The 20,053-nt window shown below is 42.7% G+C and overlaps 1 protein-coding gene and 1 non-coding gene across 3 annotated transcripts in view; both read right to left on the bottom strand.

The window, feature by feature from the left end:
• Nucleotides 1-20,053, bottom strand: part of LOC125739748 (uncharacterized) — a 248,467-nt gene that overhangs the window by 63,481 nt on the left and 164,933 nt on the right. The window lies entirely within an intron of this gene.
• trnag-ucc (transfer RNA glycine (anticodon UCC)) lies at nucleotides 17,424-17,495 on the bottom strand. The gene has a single exon. It is a non-coding gene; the product is annotated as a tRNA-Gly (tRNA).

The raw sequence follows: 20,053 nt of genomic DNA, 5'->3' as shown, positions 1-20,053 counted from the left end.
TCCCGCCTCGTTCCCCGCCACCTCGGTGCCCACAATTTCTCTCTCCAAAGCCAGTTCCAGGGCCTCATCTAGGGACGCAGAGGGGTTGACTGTGTCTGAATGTGAGCTATCTGGGGTTAAGTGTCTAGATAAACTGATCCCTGGCCAGTTCACTCTGTACTGATAGAGCCATGTGAGCAGAGACACGCCTACACAACCCCTTGATATCATTAAGCAGGATGCAGAGAGACTCATTTGACTCAGTCCCTGCGCCTATTGTTTAACTGAGAGGGCAGAAGTCCTCACACTGCCCACAGCGATTCTGCAGGGTACGGACCAGTGTCTCATCCAGGGTCTCAAGCAACCAGCAGTGTACACCTCACAAAAACATGTGTGACAACCCTGAGGAATTCTTTTTGGTATAATGGTGCTCCATGGAAAAACAAGTCTAAGCAACAACCAAGTTCAAAAAACAGTGCAAAAGTTATACAATAATCTAGTAATAAATATAAAATCACTATAAATGTTAAATACATGATGTGCAAAGCAGAATAGTCTGATTAAATAGATAAATAAAATGTGTTCCTGTGTGTGCAGGGTCAGTACAGAGATGCATCTAATAAGAAGCGGTGTAAGGCTGAATTAGCTCGGAGACGGACTGGGGACCTATGCCATGTATCGCCTTAGAAAGAAATAAGAAATCTTTAAACTGTATTCTCAGAAATTCTCAAAACTTATCAAGTAGCCAATGCAATGCAGCCAACACAGGGGAAATTTGGTGTCTATATTTTGTTGAGAGCCTGGTAGCACCGTTTTGAACAAGGTGTAGTCAGAATAAAGATGCTTCTGGTAAACCTGGGTACAGAGAACGGCAGTAACCCAATCAGGATAAAAGCAGGAGTAACTCTCCAGGTCTTTGGCTGAAAGGTGTGGTTTAAGCCAGGCTATTGCACTCAGCTGACAGAAACACCCCTTCACAACAGCATTTATTTGTTTATCAAACTCAGTGATGAATCAAAGATAACACCAAGATTTTTGTATGTGACTGGAAGTTTTCTGAATGAGGCCCTAATTGTTCTCTGAGTTCATGAACAGTGACCAAAACTCATTACCTCTATCTTGTTTTCATTAATCTGGACGAAAGTCATTGCTGTCCTGTTCTTAATATCCTCCAGACAGTTAGAAAGGGCCACCAGAGAGCAGCAGTCACCAGGTTTTAATGGCAAATAGAGCAGCGTATCACCAGCATAGCAATGATATTTTACATAATAACATTCACAAATAGAGCCCAAAGGAAGCATGTATAGAGGCAATAGGAGAGGGCCTGTATCACAGGACTGGATATGTTTACAAGTAAGGCCATAGTACTGAAGGGGTGTGGCCATCCCACACAGTGACAAGCCCATTCATTCACCTCATCTAGGCCTTTTACTAGGGATTTAAGGTCCTGGTTTTCCTCTCAGACCCTAGAACACACTGCCAGGCTCAGATTCCCGATCCCACATCCTGCTGAAGCCCTTCCCAAGATCAGACACTAGTTTTGTTTTCCTTGTTCTTATAGTAAAATGATGGTCTTTGACTTTTATACATCATCACTGTTCTGTTAATAAGAACATAAGAACATAAGAACTATACAAACGAGAGGAGGCCATTCGGCCCATCAAGCTCGCTTGGGGAGAACTAAACTAATAGCTCAGAGTCGTTAAAATCTTATCTAGCTCTGATTTAAAGGAACCCAAGGATTCAGCTTGCACTACATTATCAGGAAGGCTATTCCATACTCTGACTACACGCTGTGTCAAGAAGTGCTTCCTTAAATCCAGCTTGAAATGTTCTCCCGCTAATTTCCACCTATGGCCACGAGTTCGTGTATTTAAACTAATGCTGAAGTAACTATTTGGTTGAACAGCATCCAAACCTGTTAGAATCTTACATACCTGGATCATGTCCCCCCTCAGTCTCCTTTGCTTGAGACTGAACAGATTTAGCTCAAGTAACCGTAACTCGTATGACATTCCTCTAAGACCAGGAATCATTTTTGTGGCCCTACGCTGCACCTTTTCTAAGGCCACAATGTCCTTTTTAAGATATGGTGACCAAACCTGCACACAATATTCAAAGTGAGGTCTCACCAAGGAATTGTATAATCTTAGCATTACCTCCCTTGACTTAAACTCCACACACCTGGAGATATACCCCAACATCCTATTGGCCTTTTTTATTGCTTCCCCACACTGGCGAGAGTGGGACATGGAAGCATCAACATACACACCAAGGTCTTTCTCATGATCAGCTACCTTTATTTCAATGACACCCATGAAATACCTGTACTTTATATTTCTGCTCCCTAGATGGAGTACCTTACATTTATCGACGTTAAATTTCATCTGCCAGGTATCCGCCCAGTCACTAATTAAATCAAGATCCCGCTGTAGCTGCTGAGCCGCTAATTCAGTATCTGCTACACCACCCATCTTGCTGTCATCTGCAAATTTCACCAGTTTACTGTAAATATTGGTATCCATATCATTTATGTAAATTAGGAACAATAGTGGTCCTAAAATCGAACCCTGCGGTACCCCACTATGAACGCAGGCCCACTGTGACATTGTGCCTCTTATAACTACTCGCTGTTTCCTATCTGTTAACCAGTTATCAATCCAGGTCGCTACGGTACCTAAAATACCTGTCGCTTTGAGTTTAAGTAGGAGCCTCTTGTGGGGGACAACATCAAAAGCCTTTTGGAAATCTAAGTAGATGACATCATAGGCCTTCTTATCATCAACTTCCTGAGTAGCTTCCTCAAAAAACTCCAACAGATTTGTTAAACAGGATCTACCTCTCCTAAATCCATGCTGGCTATCCCGCAAAATGTTATTGGAGTCCAGGTAATCTACCATTTTCTCTTTGATTATAGCCTCCATAACTCCATACAAGTTAGACTGATTGGCCTATAGTTAGACAAATTACTTCTATCCCCTTTTTTGAAAATGGGCGTTATGAAGGCATGCTTCCAATCAGAAGGTACCACACCTTCAGATAAGGATTTTTGAAACAGTAAAGTTAAGGGTCGGCAAATAATATCCCTCATCTCTTTTAACACTATAGGTAAGATGCCATCAGGGCCCTGTGATTTATTTATTTTGAGCTTAGTTAGGCTTTGCAAAACATCTGCTTCAGTTATTATATTATATTAGCTATAGACGATGCTGGATAGGTAATAACTGGTAAATTACTAAGGTCCTCAACAGTGAATACCCGTGCAAAACTATCATTGAACTCATTTACTATATCAATGTCGTTTACTATTATAAGACCCTTACTATCCTGCAGATTAGTAATTTTAGGTTTTAGAGCTCTTTTATAGTTAAAATACTGGAAGAAACTTCATCCTTAGCTTCCAATGCAACCATCCTTTCGACATTTCTTTTAGCTCGTCTAATATCATTTTTTAACTCAGCCTGTAGACTTAGATATTCCTGCTTAATTCTGTCATCATCAGTTATTTTCCATTGCTGGAACAAAGCCCTTTTCCTCCTTACTTTATACTTTATTTCCATAGTAAACCACCTAGGTTGCAATTTCCTAGATTTGTTCTTGCTGGAAACAGGTATGAAGTCCACTTGCACTTGCAATAATGTGCTTTTAAAAAATTCCCAGGCCTCTTCAACAGTTTTGTTATTTAACTCCATCCAGTTCACAGTTTCTAGTTTTAGTCTCATACACTTAAAGTCAGCCTTCCTAACATTATATATTTTTGATTTGGACTTAGCTCTTCGAACACTAAACTTAACCTCAAATTTGACCATGTTATGATCGCTACTGTCAAGTGGTTCTAAAACGTCAAATTTACCAATCCTGTCCTGGTTATTAGAGAGAACAAGATCAAGAATGGCATCTCCCCTGGTAGGGGTGTTAACAAACTGAGTAAAAAAACAATCCTGTTTTTTAAACAGTACTAATTCCACCATCTCCAGTTCATTTTCTGAAGAGCCAGTGACAATGTCCTACTGCATTCCTGGTAGATTAAAATCACCCATAACTACCACATCATTTTTATTGCTCATAGTCCTAATATCACTGTATAACAATCTGCTTTCCTCAGCAGATATATTAGGTGTTCTGTAACAAACACCGACAATTAGGCTATTTGAGTTTTTAGCATCTAATTTTACCCATATTGCTTCCGTAATTTTATTTATATCAGTAAGTTCCCTTGCCTGCAAGTTTTCCTTTACATATACTGCAACACCACCTCCCTTTTTTCCTATACGATCCTTACGGAACAACGTGTAACCATCCATATTATATTCTTGTCCATCCTTTTCACTCAACCACGTTTCAGTTATTCCTATAATATCATAAGAGTCTGATGAGATAAAAGCCTCTAAATCATGAATTTTATTCCTAATACTCCTGGCATTTAAATACAGACAACAAAGGGTAGGCCTATTACGGTGCCCACTTACAATATGATTATTTGGGGCTTTCCGTTTCCCTCCACTGACATAGTTAACTAACCTCCCTGCCCCCCCAGTCCCTAGTTTAAACATTCCTCAACTACTCTACACATACGCCTCCCCAATACACTGGTTCCCCTCTGGTTCAGGTGCAACCCATCCGGCTTGAACAGGTCCCACCTGTTCCAGAAGGTCCTCCAATGCCCCATAAACCGAAACCCCTCTTTCCTACACCATCCTTTTAGCCACGCATTTAATTTCCTTATCTCAGCTAACTTAGCCTGACTTGTACGTGGCACGGGGAGTATTTCAGAGAATACCACCGTGGACGTTCTGCTTCTAAGCTTATTGGCGACTTCTATAAATTTATCCTGCAGAACAGCCCTTCTACCCTTGCCTATGTCGTTGGTGCCAACATGCACCACGACAACTGGATCCACCCCAGCTGGGGCCAAAAGCTTATCCACACGATCTGGAAGGTCTCCTACCTGGGCACCAGGCAGGCAAGACACCGTACGGGACCCTCTATCACGCATGCACACATAACTGTCTACTCCCCTAATAATGGAATCCCCCACTACCACAACCTCCCTCTTCCTGGGGGGAGGGGTCCTCAGTGCCCAAGGGCCCACCTGCCTCCCCAGTCCGTTCCGGCTCTAAAGCTGGAAGAACCTGAAACCTGTTCGACACAGTCACCTCAGGTGATGCCGCCTCTGCAACGTGTGTACGCCCTTTCCTGCGTCTACAACCTACGGTCACCCAGCTCTCTCGACCTCTCTGCTCTTCATTCTCCTCCCTCCCCGCTAGTGGCGTACACACCTTCTCCCTAAAAGGCGTATTAACTTGCTCCTCTAACTCACTGTTGCATTGGATGAGAGCCAGTTGCTCCTCAAGGCCGCGAACCTTGACCATGAGCGAGTCCACTAGCTTACATCGCTCGCAAATGAAGTCCGACTGGACACTAACGTCCAGAAGGGCAAACATGTTGCAAACGCAACACTGAGCCGGCCCCATAATGAACTAACTCACTATGACCCCCTACGCCCAGCCCAGTAAATTTATATAGCGAATTTAACTTTAAAGATTAATTAGCGTAACGTTAAATGCAATAAAGTGCCGAGTACACTAAAATAAGTTACTTGGGTTGAAACGGAACTTAATTATTATTTTTATTTAAAATTTTAAATCTGATACATTTACTACTACTTACCAAAAGAACTTCTGCCTGAACCAAGTATGAACTAAAAACAAAACGAAATCGAAGTTGAAGTTGCTCTTGGGAGCAACTACTGCAGACTGTAGCCAATGAGATGCACAGTATGTAACATGTCACTGAGTCAAAAAGGAAGGACCTTAACACAAACACTGATGGAAAAAATGTTTTAATATTTTAAAAATCTGCATTTTAATTTAATTCAATATGATAAACGAGACTTGGAAGAAGTAACAGTGTCAGCTAAATCGGGCGACTTCATGAGGTTAAATATGATAAGCAATATGTTAAAAAATGTCAGTTTATTGGCCAAACATTTACATACAGTATGTATGTTGTAATGGGCTGATATTCATAAACATTTCATTGCTGTGCAAATCTTTGAGTGTTTTACGTGTGTGTTGAAGTCCTCCAGGGCTGTCAGTGGACAAACAGGAGGTGACGGGTGTGGATGGAGACAGTGTCAGTGTTACTATGGAAACAACAAAAGACAAAGGATGTGGTGTAAGATTGGGGGCTCCTGTGCATCAGAGAGATCAGTGAGTTTGCATGGGAGGCCTGTCCTGATCTGGGATGACACAGAAAATAAAACCTTCATTGTGACAATGAGTGGGCTGGAGAGGAAGGACACTGGCTGGTATTGGTGTGCTGCTGGAATCCTGCAGATTCCAGTTCATATTACTGTTAAACATAAGTAATTGATTTAAATCTGCCTGTGAATTATTTATGCTTGAATATAAATAGATACATACTAATCAACCCAGCAGTTTCACTCATGAAGGGGTTTGTGCTTCTTTGTGGGGATAATCCCCTATTTATTAGCTGTTGTGAAACAGAGTTATTTATTGGGATTATTGTTTCAATGATAGTGGCACGGTGGTCCAGTAGGCGGCGCTGTTGCTTCACGCCTCCATGTTTAGGGGTTTGAATCTGGCTTCTGCTCTGTCTGTGTGGAGTTTGCATGTTCTCCACATGCTGTGTGGGTTTTCTCCAACAATCCAAAAACGCACAGTCAGGCTAATTGGTGTCTTTAATATTGAATGTGTGTCTTCTAGTTTATGATCAGTCTGTAATATGACAAAAATCACAGCATTTTCCACAGACATACAGCCAGTCACTTGTTATGTATACAAATCCAGACAAATCCATGTAGCTTGCAACATAATTCAGGCATTTTTTCATCTTTGTGAGGATGAATTGTTACTAATGGTGTGCAGACTGACTAACATGTCTGTAGGTGGTTTTTCATTGCAGCGTAGGCCAGTGTTACAGTTGTACTCTGTAATATCTGTTCCAGTGCTGCATCCATCCATTGTCTGAAACTGCTTGTCAAACTCAGGGTCCCTATGGGCGCAAGGCAGGGAATGTCCCATGACAGGGTGCCAACCCATTGCAGGACACGCTCACACTCCATTCCCTCGCACAAGCACACCTACCGACAATTTGACAACTCCAATTAGCCTCAGCATGTTTTTGGACTGTGGGGGGAAATCAGAGTCCCTGGAGGAAACCCCACAATGACACAGTGGGAGCATGCAAACTCCATACACACGGAACTCCAGCGAAGACTTGAGTACACGTGCCAGAGTGAGGCGACAGTGCAAACCACTGCACCACCATGCCACCCTGATACAAAAGATACATTAAAATATGTTAATAAAATAATTTATCTCACCTGTTCACTATCAGTGCCCTGGGATGTGAACACTAATTCATTGTTGTCCATCTAATCATTTTCTCTGTAGAATATCTTTCATAATTTATATTTCAGTTTCAAGGGTGACCTTTTCTTAGTCTTTGTTGACTAACACAACACTGCTCTTTATTAACTATCCTTTCTCCTGTTTCCACTGCTCTCATTTTCTCTGCACATGATGAAGAAGGAGGGGATAATGAAAAACTGAGGTAAGCATTCAGCAGCATTTACAGTAGTGTGGGGGTCCAGCTAGCAGCATTTACCTGATCACACAGTAATGGGAAACTGTCATTTTAATTTTAAGGGAAAAAATATTTTTTATTTTATTTTCTTATATTTATTTTCTATAAACTTGCGATCCCATCCCATCCAGGGTGAGCCCTTGCCTTGTGGCCTGTGCTGCTGGGGAATGAGTGCAGGCCTGTTTTTACAAAATAGTGTAACATGTTGTGTGATAATCTCTAGCTATTTTCATGCTCTTTGTTAATGTCTCCTGTTCCTCCCATGTGTCCTGTGTAATAGTACAGATGTGGCTGTACCGTGTTTCTATAAAGCATGTAAGACTTTACTGTTCACATCCACCCTCTTATTCAGCTCTTTGGTCTAGCTGGCTCTGTATGTAGGACTGAGCTGATCGGTGCTGCTGTCGATTATCAAGGTGGTTTTACTTCAGTCAGAATAGATTCACTGTTTTGTTCTTCAGGTTTAAATGTGATATGTGTGACTGACAGACACACTGGTGTATTATATGTCTCACAGGTGGAAGCAGGTTCTGGATGCTGTACTGAAAGCTAGGACTGGTGTGTTTTACCTGATTTGCACCATCATCACCATTCAGCTGCACTGGACCTCCTGTAGAAAGCGGGAACCAGTCAGAGAGAAGCAGAGGGTCTCCCTGGATCAGAGGAAGCTGGCAGAGGAGATGACCTTCGTGGAGCAGAATGAGTCAGACGAGCTGTAAAATAAACGGTTATGCTAACTGCAGTGAGGCCTCTCTCACTCGGCCCTGCTCAGTCTGTACAGTCATAGCATGAGAGTCAGTTAAACACAGAGGGGATGATTATCTGCTGGCAACCTGTACAACCACGGATTGGCCACTTATTCACAAGTGCTTTGCTGCCACCTGCTGGTTAATGTTTAATAATCGTTATCTTGTGAAGGTAAGACTGGTTTTTATTAAATTGTCTCTTGATTCTGAAAAAATATGGTACTATGCAAAAGTCTTGGGCCATCAAAGAAAATGTTTAATGCTATTTAATTGGGTTGTGTATATTTGCTCAGAACAAAAACACAATTATCATAAAAATATATGCAAATTAAAAGTGACAAAATAAAAACTAACAAGAATTTCTTCTTTTCTCCATAAAGTTACTGATGCCTTGTTGGATCGCTAGATGAACCACGCTTTGGATCCTAAACCTCTCCTCAGGGGCACCCCAGCCATTCCATGTATTTGTTAAATTCCGCCACCAGCTTACTTAATTAATTAATTTAATTAAACAAATGTTAATGATGCATTGATTAGCCATAGGAGTTGTGTTAATGGTCAAGTCAAAAATATATGGGTCTATTGGATGGTTGGTGCAAATGTTTTACTAACTTTAGAAGAGATTTTGAAATGACTGGGCTGCCACACTTTGACGGACAAAATATTATAATTCTAGACCAAGATAAAGATCATTTGAACATCATTTTCTTCGACAGCCCAAGACTTTTGTACAGTTTTGTATGTGTCTTTTATACTGGTCATTATTTGTTTAAATACATGATTAATAAATTGATACTTTACAAAACATTTAATATTTTTCTGAAATTGGTAATTATTAAAAACGAATTTCACAAACTTAAATGGTTTGGCTGCGATGGGCTGGCCCCCCATCCAGGGTTGTTCCCGTGCCCATTGCTTCCGGGATAGGCTCCGGACCACCTGCGACCCAGTAGGATAAGCGGTTTGGAAAATTGATGGATGGATAGACCTGAACTATCCACTGCTGCACTGACCCCCACCTTCTTCTTTTTTTTTCCCTTTGTCCTGTCCGGCAGCTTTAGCAGAATCATGGTCTGAATGCACTGCTGTGCCAAACATGTTTGCTTTACCATGAGGGGCTCTATAAACTCTGTATAGGCCTCTCATGTTGATCGATTTCATTTTTTAAATTTTATTTATTTATTTCATTTTTAACCCGTGAAGTATTGCAGTCGGAGAGCTGGCTGAAGATGATGGACAGATTAGGAGGGAAAAAAAGAAGGAAAAATGTGATGGTCCACTTTACTGTGGCCTTGAGCCACATTAGAAATTTATTTCTGATATATTTAACTTAATCCTCATTTTTCTTTTGCCCATGAGCACGAAACAGCTAAATAATTAGCATGATGCAGAAGTTATTCTCAGACAGGCACTTAATCTAAAAAGCAGAAATGTCATCATACACGATGTGAGGGTGAGACTGCAGATACACTGTGTGCTGCATACAGAGGGTCTGACCTCAGGCCTTTGTGTCAGTTGTTATTATGTTTGATTTGTGATTCTCACCTGGAGGCCCATCAGCGGATGAAGAGGAGCATCAGAGGAGCCTTATGTGTGTCTCACTGACCTCAGATCTGCGTAGACTGGCACTTACTTCCTGATTCTCCATAACTTTACTGTTTCTCTGTCTATATCTGTTACTCAGGAGTCCTGAAGTCCAATGAAAAATCCGCTTTCTCCTATCTACTTGGCTGATACAGGTTCTGCTCACTTCTGCTTGGGTTGCATGGATCACCAGCCACTTGTCACCAACTAACAGACCACAGCCTACCTGACCAATGTCGTAACTGGTGCACCTAGGTATAAAATTTAGTCTCACTGTCTCCAAAAAAGGTCACTGTCTGGAACCCCATGGAACCACATTTTTGATTCCTTAGGCAATTTTTACACTATGTGACAAACAAAAACAACACACAAGTTTGTCTCAACACAGGCTCCATAGTCAAGAAAGCACAGCAGCACCTCTACTTTCAGCTGAAGCTGAGAAAAGTCCATCTCCCATCCTCACAACATTTTACTGGGGAACTACTGAGAGCATCCTGAGCAGCTGCATCACGGTCTGATTTGGGAACTGCCTCGCCTCAGATCATAAGACCAGCGGATAGTGAGGATAGCTGAGAAGATTATTAGAGTCTCTCTCCCCTCCATCATGGACATTCACATCACACGCTCCATCCGCAAAGCCACCAACATTGTGGATGACCGCACCCACCCCTCACATAATCTTTTCACTCTGGCATCTGGAAAAGCATTCAGGCCTCCACAACCAGACTCAGAAACATGGCGCCTGACTACTGAACTCTCAGGAACTGATCTGATACCACACACAACACACACACACACACACACACACACACACACACACACACAGCTGTGTAATTATATCTTCGTGGGGACTCTCCATTCATTTCTATGGGGAAAACTGTAATCCCAACATGACAACTTTAACCCCTACCAACCCCTAACCTTAACCATATGTAACCAAACCAAATACAAGACTTTTGGCATTTTTAGTTTTTTGACTGTATTTACAGATCTTTGTGAGTACCTGAAAATGCCCCCCAAAACATCAAAATAGCAGGTTTTTCTCACATTGTGGGGGACATTTGGTCCCCACAATGTAATATACACCTACTCCACACACACACACACACAGATTAGGTATTTGAATCTTTGTGGGGATTCTCCATTCATTTGTATGGGCGTAACCCCAATCCTAACTATGGCAACCTTAAACATTGCAGTAGTTACCAAGCAGTAACAGTAAGCAACCAAACAAAATGCAAGACTTTTTGAATTATTCATTTGACTGCATTCACAGAATTTAATAAAATTCAGTATCTTCTTACTTTCGGGACCAAAAACATGTCCCTACAAAGTCAAAATAACATGTTTTTATAGCACTATGTACATAACCACCCACCCAAACGCGCGCACACACACACACAAACAGGCCTACCTACAGTATACCCTCCATAGATTCCTGAATGAAATATCTGTAAAGCAGTTATTATGGCATGGCGTTGGGTTTGAACATGCAGTTTTAAGAATATTGCGCTAATTCTAAACGAAAGACTGCACTAATTCTAAAATGGCTATATAAGAACTTTATTTACCATTAAATGAATTATAATTCAAACCAAAATTTAGTCTCTCAAAAAACTTGTATATGACATATCTTTGTTCACATTATGAGAAATTAAAAACACCAGGACACAGAATGTGAATAACAAGAACTATAGTGTTCTTTCTCAAAAGCGGACCAACCAACGTGGCTGAAATGCTAATTGCGTTCACCAGCTATGGAAAAAACAACAGCGGTACACCCCAAACATCGCGGTATTACGCATTACCGTAATACTGCGTAGCAAAGACTTAATGTCATAAATAAATGACAGTCAGAATTTATAGACAGAACGGCGTGGTTTCCCATTGACAAGTAGATACATGGTTTACGGGCTTGAAGGCGGTTAGATCAACAAATCCAATCACGCCCAGCCAGATCAAGCACGAGCTAAACATACTACTTTTGATTGGTTCACCTTCAAATTCGTCCCGCCCTGACAATTAATTCTCGTTTTCATTCGTTGAAAATGGCGTCAGTACATATCTTCATCCATTCGACCAATGAAAAATTTCGCTGGTTTCCATAGAAACTTAATCAGTGCAGGTTGAACATAAACTTTCTGACAGAGCGTTGGCACAGAGGTGAGAAGCATCTCTTCGTATGTTTCTTGCAATTTCTTCAGATTATGTTTTGTTAGCATAGTTAATTTTATATTTCATTTTATGTCGTGATACAGTTCATGCAAATATTGCCGCAAAATATAATTGAAATATATTTAAAATTAGTAGCTTAAACTGTAGATGCTGTGGCCATTTTTCGTAATGTGATTGTTTATATTTAAATTGTAAGAGAAAATAATTGTGTTAAACTTAAAAACAATAAGACTTATGGTTGATATGATTGGTTTTACTCATCCGGTCTGTCGTAATGCGTTTCATCTGAAGATGTTATTCTGAAAAGAGCCCCTATACGTTTACTTTTTAAATGTCCCATGTTGTTGAAGTAAGATTAACCGTTTGCTGGGTTCATTACCATGGCGATGTTATAACGTACCGAAGCAGCGTCCTGATTTCGCCAGCGTTACTGTATAGGTTGTGAAACAGTTTTAGCAATTTGGCCGCTTCTATCGGAGTAGCCTCGATGCCACGAGCAGCTAATGAAGGCTCCATCCCTTTCCATAGGCATTCTTGGTGAATAGCATTTAGCAAATGTCTGGAGTACGTTGAAAATACACAGTGTCTAGTTTGGCTTTGAGAGTATCACAGACGGCTAGTTAATTATGTTAACCAGAATGAAAATTCCGAAAGCTGTTTCCTGGTCCAACGACCAGCACTGGCAAGCCTGGGACCTGTGGGACGAGGTGATCGACTGGGGAGAGAGGAAAGGTTTGGAGGAGTGCTCACCAGCGACACCCCCACTGTCCAGGCTGGGGAGGTTATGGGGGGACTGGGAGGTGTGACTGACTGGTGTAAGGGAGGGGAGGGTGTGAGAGTGATAGGCAATGCTGGCATTGTCTTTGAGACTCTTCAGGAAAATTACGGCCTGACATCTGAAGAGTGGGAAATTTATAAGACGTATTACCTTCACAAAAAGAAGAAGGTGAGGAAGAATAGGACCAGTCAGGGGGTAGGTGAGGTAAAGGGTGAGGTTAGTGGGGAAAGGGTGGAGGTGGCAGAGAGGGAAAGACATGTGGGTAAGATCTCCGGTGTACAGGTGGAGGGTGCAGACCAGAATGTAGGCATTAATAAAATGCAAAATGGAAGCAATGGGAAGCAAGGAGGGGTGTGGGTAAATGTGAAGGTGGTTAAGGTGGAGGGGGGGAATATTACCCTAAAGGCAGAGGATACGAAAGGAAATGTGAAGGTGGAGGCTTTGCAAGTCCGAGTGTGTGAGTTTGGGCTTGCAGAAGTAATTTCTGGGGATGTAAATTTTGAGATTGTGGGGGTAGAAGTAGGGGAGGTAATTATTGAGGGTGTGGACATGGTGAGAGATGTAACCATATTGGAAATAATAGTAAGTGATGTACTAGTTGATATTATAAATAGAGAAAGAGGTAATGAAGAAACTGGCGGTGTAGAGATAGATGTGGGTCAGGTAGAGATAGAAGATGTAGAAGTGGTGGAAAATTAATATTAAAGTTGAGCTTGTAGAGCTCTTGACACAGAGAAGAGCCAAAATACAAGGAAGATGAAGTTGTGGTTCTTCTGCTGCTATTTGGGGAACATTAAATGTTTAAAACAGTATCAAAGATAATGAATTAAGTGTGATAAATTTTGAGATGTATAGTGGAATGTTTATTAATAATTGTTAATGTGGCGCCCCTGAACCCCCTCGGTTGGCCGCCCCTGCCGGTTGTGTGGGGTCGGGGATGAGGACTAATCGGGGCCAGTCGGGGATCTGGCCCCGGTGCCGGGGGGGGCCCACTCCTGCACGCCCTTATTGCTCCCCTGGGCCGGACACCACATTTCATACAACACTAGGGCTTTGAGGGGCAGTGGGGAGGTTTTACTTGTACATTAGACACCACATGACACTAGGGCTGAGGAGGTGGGTATAGGCAGGTGGGGTTCTGCCGTCTGCCAGCGGTGGGGTGCCCGTGCCTCGACTGCTCACCTGCTTTTTGCACTTTAGTTATATACACAGTCCATGCTACATTAGGGCCTTGGGGTGCAGGGAGGGGGATGGGGGACTCTGCCATCTGCCAGTGGTGGGGCCCTCATACTTGAACTGCACCCACTAATTTTAATGCATTGTAGGCATAAACACACAACTCTCTCACACATGTACATGCACACTTCACATTAACATGGGACGGGGAATCAGTGGGGGCTGAGGGCCCCCCCCTAACACTCTGTCTCTGGCCCTGTGCGGGTGGGGTGGCCCGGCAGGTAGAAGACGGCCCTGGCCGGTGTGGGCCGTCTCCTCTTGTGGGCTGCGTGGTCCTTGGCTCTGCTGCGCCGTGGTGGGGCCCTGGCAGGCGGTCCGGGGTATCTAGGGATGCTCTGAACCCTTCTAGGCGAATTGGAGGGTTCGGTTTGGGCTGGGCGGGGGGTCTGCCGCTCCCCAGTTGACGCAGGTCCACTCGTGGGGGGGTGCACTTTCTTTGTATGGGTCTCCCTTAGATCATCCTGCAGTGTCGGGGAGGTGGGGGACGTGCCGGGTCGCTACAGTGGGCGGCGATCCGTCCTGCCGGGGAGTGGGCTGGGGGGACCGTCCGCCAGGGGAGTGTTCCCGGTTGATGGGGCCCTTTGGCCCTGGACCCGCTTCCCTCGGTGGAGGGCTTGCGGGAGGGACTGGGGGGCTCGCTGTCTGTCCCCCCTCTGCGGACCTCCTTTTACAGGGGTTGGGCCCCCCTTAGTCCCTCGTAGGCTCCCTCTCGGGTTGGGCGGGTGGTTGTCTTGTGGACGTATGGCCATGGGCCGAGTGTTTCTTATGGTTGTTTGTACTCTGTATTCCCCTACACTTTATTTTCTCCATCCCACCTTTATTACTACGATTGTTGTGTCTGTGTCCCCCTCTCTCCCCGGTTCGGGGAGTTCTGAGCGGCCGCACTCTTTACACTGTATCTTTAATTTAATGTAAAATAAAGTTGTCCTCCGAAGAGGGGGGGTGGTGGTGGGCAGTTTAAAAAATAATTGTTAATGCTTATTCACAGCAAAATTGAATACAATTTTAAAATGATCTTTTTAGTATTATGTTCAGAGTTACCAGTGTCACCAGGTAAGTTAATTTGATTAATTTCTTTTAAACGACACACACATAAAAATTATTAGCCTTATTATGTATTTGTGTTTAATGTATTGTCTACTTATTAAGCACCATATCTTAAGGAAATTGTCAAGGTTCTGGAAGGATGCAGGTAAAGGCAGGTGTCGGGGAAAACGAAGGAGATTTTATTCTAATAAAAACACAATGCAAAAGGCAAAAGGAAACAGACCATGAGGGGTCAAAACCAGGCTGGGAGAGCAGGGGGGAAACACAGGATCAGCAGGATTGATCCTATACAGCAGGATCGCACACGTAACAATACAATGACTGGACTGGGGAGCACAGGACGAAGAGGCACTATATGCACCACAGATGAGGAGCAGACGAGAGGGACCTGGGATCATCCACACAAGGGCTGAAACGGGAGGCAGGATTAAACGAGAAATAGATGTAGCTCATTAGCACCACACCACAGGGAAGACGAGGGAAACGGGCATGTGGGGAGTGATGGGCATGTAGTCCAGGTCACCTGTGTTACCATAGACTTTAACGTGTCCTGCAGTCTTGTCCCCCCCCCACACCCTCTGCTTGTTCTCTTCCTCTGTTTCTATCTTCACTCCAGATCCCACACATCTCCAGCCCGCTGTTCCTGGGAAAAGCCACCTGCCAATCATCCTTGGAGCAGTAGCCATTCTCAAGATCTCCTACATCACAGATCACCTAATAAATACAGGACCTGTCGACGACTGGAGAAAAGGAGAAACGCTGAAGCACACTGGGCATTTTGGAAGCATTTCGTCATAATAAATTACCTTTGCCTTTACTGTTTCTGTTTACAGTTTCATTATAGTTAATTGCACTTAGTTGTGATTACTCAGTTACAAAGACAATGGGTCACTCTATCATGGGTGATGGTATGCTTTTAGCTGTGCTTCCACAGGTTGTATCTGCCTTAGTAAGTGACTAAATGTCTTTTTCACAAGTGATTTTGATTATGTTTGTAGAATTAAATTAAAGGTAAACCTGGACATTGGTTAAAATAACATCTGACTGCTACAATAATACATCATACAGTGTTTTTTGTACTAATGTGCTACCTTGAGACATTCAGGTTGTATAATGAACAATTTTAATAAGAATTGTGTTAAGTAATTAACTTTCAAAATCTATCAATACCATGCAAAAGTGTAAAGTCAAATTTATGAGATACTTATTACAATAAACGGAAGTAGTCTGTACCCATTTAAAGAGGCTTTACATCGTACAGCTTATACTGGTCTGGTTGGTGGGTATAAAGGATCAATTAGAAATCTTCCTCCTCCAAATGTATCATATCATTTCATGAATTTTGGTAGAGTGGGGGTAGCAGGATAATAATAGGATTTACTGGTTATTTTTGATAAGGTAAAATCGCAAGACGCAGAAAAATAAAAACTTGTGTATGGTCAGAATTATCAGTGGTAGGAGATTTTGTCCCTACTACCATCTGGGAAAAGAACATTCTGGTGCTTATCTGTGAAGAAGCAATTTCAGGAGATATAAATCCTTGGAAAAAGTAGTCTCCCACTCTATAAATAGGGTGCAATTTGTTTTTTCACGCAGTGGAAATTGAAATGTTTTTTTAATGTTGATGACGACTGTAACAGGTCAAAAGGTGGCACCAAAGATCCCCAGTAATGCATCGCCCATTAATGTAAAGATATCCCCCTGCCTCACCATGCATGACTTTTTGCTCAATTGGCTACTGTTCCAGGTGAAATTTTAGCCATGGGATGCGGATGACTGTACAGATGCTTGCATCTGAGATCAGTTTGGGCTAGACATTGAAATTGGAAGGTTTGTGGATCCGCTATGAGACGAATAATGGTATCTACTTCTGAAGAAGTTCTTTGCACAGTTATGGAAGTACGCTGGGCTCATGCAACATGAGTGACATAAAAACATCTATTAGAGTCTGTGGGAGAGTGATTTTGTAAAAGTGCAGCTATGCATGGGAACTGTTTCAGCAAGTAAGTAAATTGCTCTGTGTGCGGGTCGAACTGACGACCTTCAGATTATGAGACTGACGCGCTACCGACTACGCTAACGAGGTTTTCACTGACATAAGCAGCCCTGTTTGCCAGTGTGCTAACACATCTGGAAGGCTGATATATAGATTGATGGAGAAATGCTTCTTTTAGTTTCTGTAATGCAGCGGGTTATTGATGACATGCTGTTCAGCTGGACTATAAGCACCTGAAGACACTCACAGAGAAGGAGGTCATAAGTAAGGCTGCGTTGGCTGGGAATCGAACCCGGGTCAACTGCTTGGAAGGCAGCTATGCTAGCCACTATACCACCAACGCCGAAGTTGAAAAAGCGTCGAAGCGATTATCTTTTATCTTTCCACAAACCTGCTAGCAGTATGTCTGGTTCTGGTCCAGGTCTGGTGTTGTGATACAAGTGTAACAGTCAACAAGTATATGGCCCTCGTCACAGATTTTGCTGTTGCCGAATTTTGTTGTTGCTCGATTGGCTACTGTTGCAGGTGAAATCTTAGCCATGGGATGCGGATGACTGTACAGATGCTTTCATCTGAGATCAGTTTGGGCTAGACGTTGAAATTGGAAGGTTTGTGGATCCGCTATGAGACGAGTAATGGTATCTACTTCTGAAGAAGTTCTTTGCACAGTTATGGAAGTACGCTGGGCTCATGCAACATGAGTGACATAAAAACATCTATTAGAGTCTGTGGGAGAGTGATTTTGTAAAAGTGCAGCTATGCATGGGAACTGTTTCAGCAAGTAAGTAAACTGCCCTGTGTGAGGGTCAAACTTACGACCTTCAGATTATGAGACTGACGCGCTACTGACTGTACTAACAAGGTTTTCACTGACGTAAGCAGCCCTGTTTGCCAGTGTGCTAACACATCTGGAAGGCAGATATATAGATTGATGGAGAAATGCTTCTTTTAATTTCTGTAATGCAGCGGGTTATTGATGACATGCTGTTCAGCTGGACTATAAGCACCTGAAGACACTCACAGAGAAGGAGGTCATAAGTAAGGCTGCGTTGGCCGGGAATCGAACCCGGGTCAACTGCTTGATAGGCAGCTATGCTATCCACTATTCCACCTAGGACGAAGTTGAAAAAGCTTCGTAGCGATTATCTTTTGTCTTTCCACAAACCTGCTAGCAGTATGTCTGGTTCTGGTCCAGGTCTGGTGTTGTGATACAAGTGTAACAGTCAACAAGTATATGGCCCTCGTCACAGAGTTTGCTGTTGCCGAATTTTGTTGTTGCTCGATTGGCTACTGTTGCAGGTGAAATCTTAGCCATGGGATGCGGATGACTGTACAGATGCTTTCATCTGAGATCAGTTTGGGAAAGACGTTGAAATTGGAAGGTTTGTGGATCCACTATGAGACGAGTAATGGTATCTGCTTCTGAAGAAGATCTTTTGCACAGTTATGGAAGTACGCTGGGCTGATGCCACATGAGTGACATAAAAACATCAATTAGAATCTGTGGGAGAGTGATTTTGTAAAAGTGCAGCTATGCATGGGAACTGTTTCAGCAAGTAAATAAACTGCCCCGTGTGAGGGTCGAACTAACGACCTTCAGATTATGAGACTGACGCGCTACCGAGGCTTTCACTGACGTAAGCAGCCCTGTTTGCCAGTGTGCTAACACATCTGGAAGGCAGATATATAGATTGATGGAGTAATGCTTCTTTCAGTTTCTATAATGCAGCGGGTTATTGATGACATGCTGTTCAGCGGGACTATAAGTAGGGACTTGGAAATTTTTCACCAAATTGTCTTGATTAACTTCACACCTATTTTAATGGAAAGAGATTAAAAAATCATAAAAAATCATACCTCATTTGTCATTATATCTTTAATAGAACCAGAGATATTGAAGATTTAACATGCCTGAAATCGGATTTTTGTTCTAATGTAATTACAATTAGAGCTGCAGAAAAAACTGTGACTTCTTAGAACAACTTCGCTCTGCATAGGCGGAGGGCAGCCTGCCCCTCATTCAATAAATGTAAGAAATTGTAAATAGGGTATGGTGCACTTAAACAACCAGAACTTTGCCAATATCTAACCAATCTTAGTGATTTTTGTTGTTGAATGTTGAAATGAAAATTTACTTGGGGGTATCTACATTAACTGGCATGATGTCTAACCAATCAGGAGCCAGATCAGTGGTCACGTGACATTGATCCATCCTCCGTACAGCACATAAAATCCCTTCAATCTTCAATCATCCAGAAGTGGGCACACGATTGTATAGTGTGGGCATGCATCAATCGTCATCATAGTTGGCAATATTCACATTTAGGGTGCAATAAATATGCCTGTGCACAAATAATCGATGCCCCACGATTCTTTCGATTTTTATTTAGTGCGTGAAAGTTACCTTGTTTTCAAATTGTTGTTGCTCCTCGAATACTGAACCGATTTTGATCCAGTAAAAAATAAGAAAATCAAGGATAAATAAATTATTCAAAACGGCGGATATCTCATAAGTTGAATGCAGAGCTAGCCGCGAAAACCGCATATTCGCACCCACACCCCGTAGCCACCGCTGAAAAAATGATGACGTCATCACACGGAATATAAGAGTGAGCGACCAAAGCAGGATTTCCAAGTCCCTACTATAAGCACCTGAAGACACTCACAGAGAAGGAGGTCATAAGTAAGGCTGCATTGGCCGGGAATCGAACCCTGGTCAACTGCTTGGAAGGCAGCTATGCTAGCCATTATACCACCAACGCCGAAGTTGAGAAGTCTTCGTAGCGATTATCTTTTGTCTTTCCACAAACCTGCTAGCAGTATGTCTGGTTCTGGTCCAGGTCTGGTGTTGTGATACAAGTGTAACAGAGAACAAGTATATGGCCCTCGTCACAGATTTTG

The sequence above is a fragment of the Brienomyrus brachyistius genome, chromosome 4 (genome assembly GCF_023856365.1).
Source record: "Brienomyrus brachyistius isolate T26 chromosome 4, BBRACH_0.4, whole genome shotgun sequence".
NCBI classification, from domain to species: domain Eukaryota; kingdom Metazoa; phylum Chordata; class Actinopteri; order Osteoglossiformes; family Mormyridae; genus Brienomyrus; species Brienomyrus brachyistius.
The sequence above is the reverse complement of the archived record's forward strand: the minus strand, read 5'-3'. Positions and strand labels throughout refer to the sequence as shown.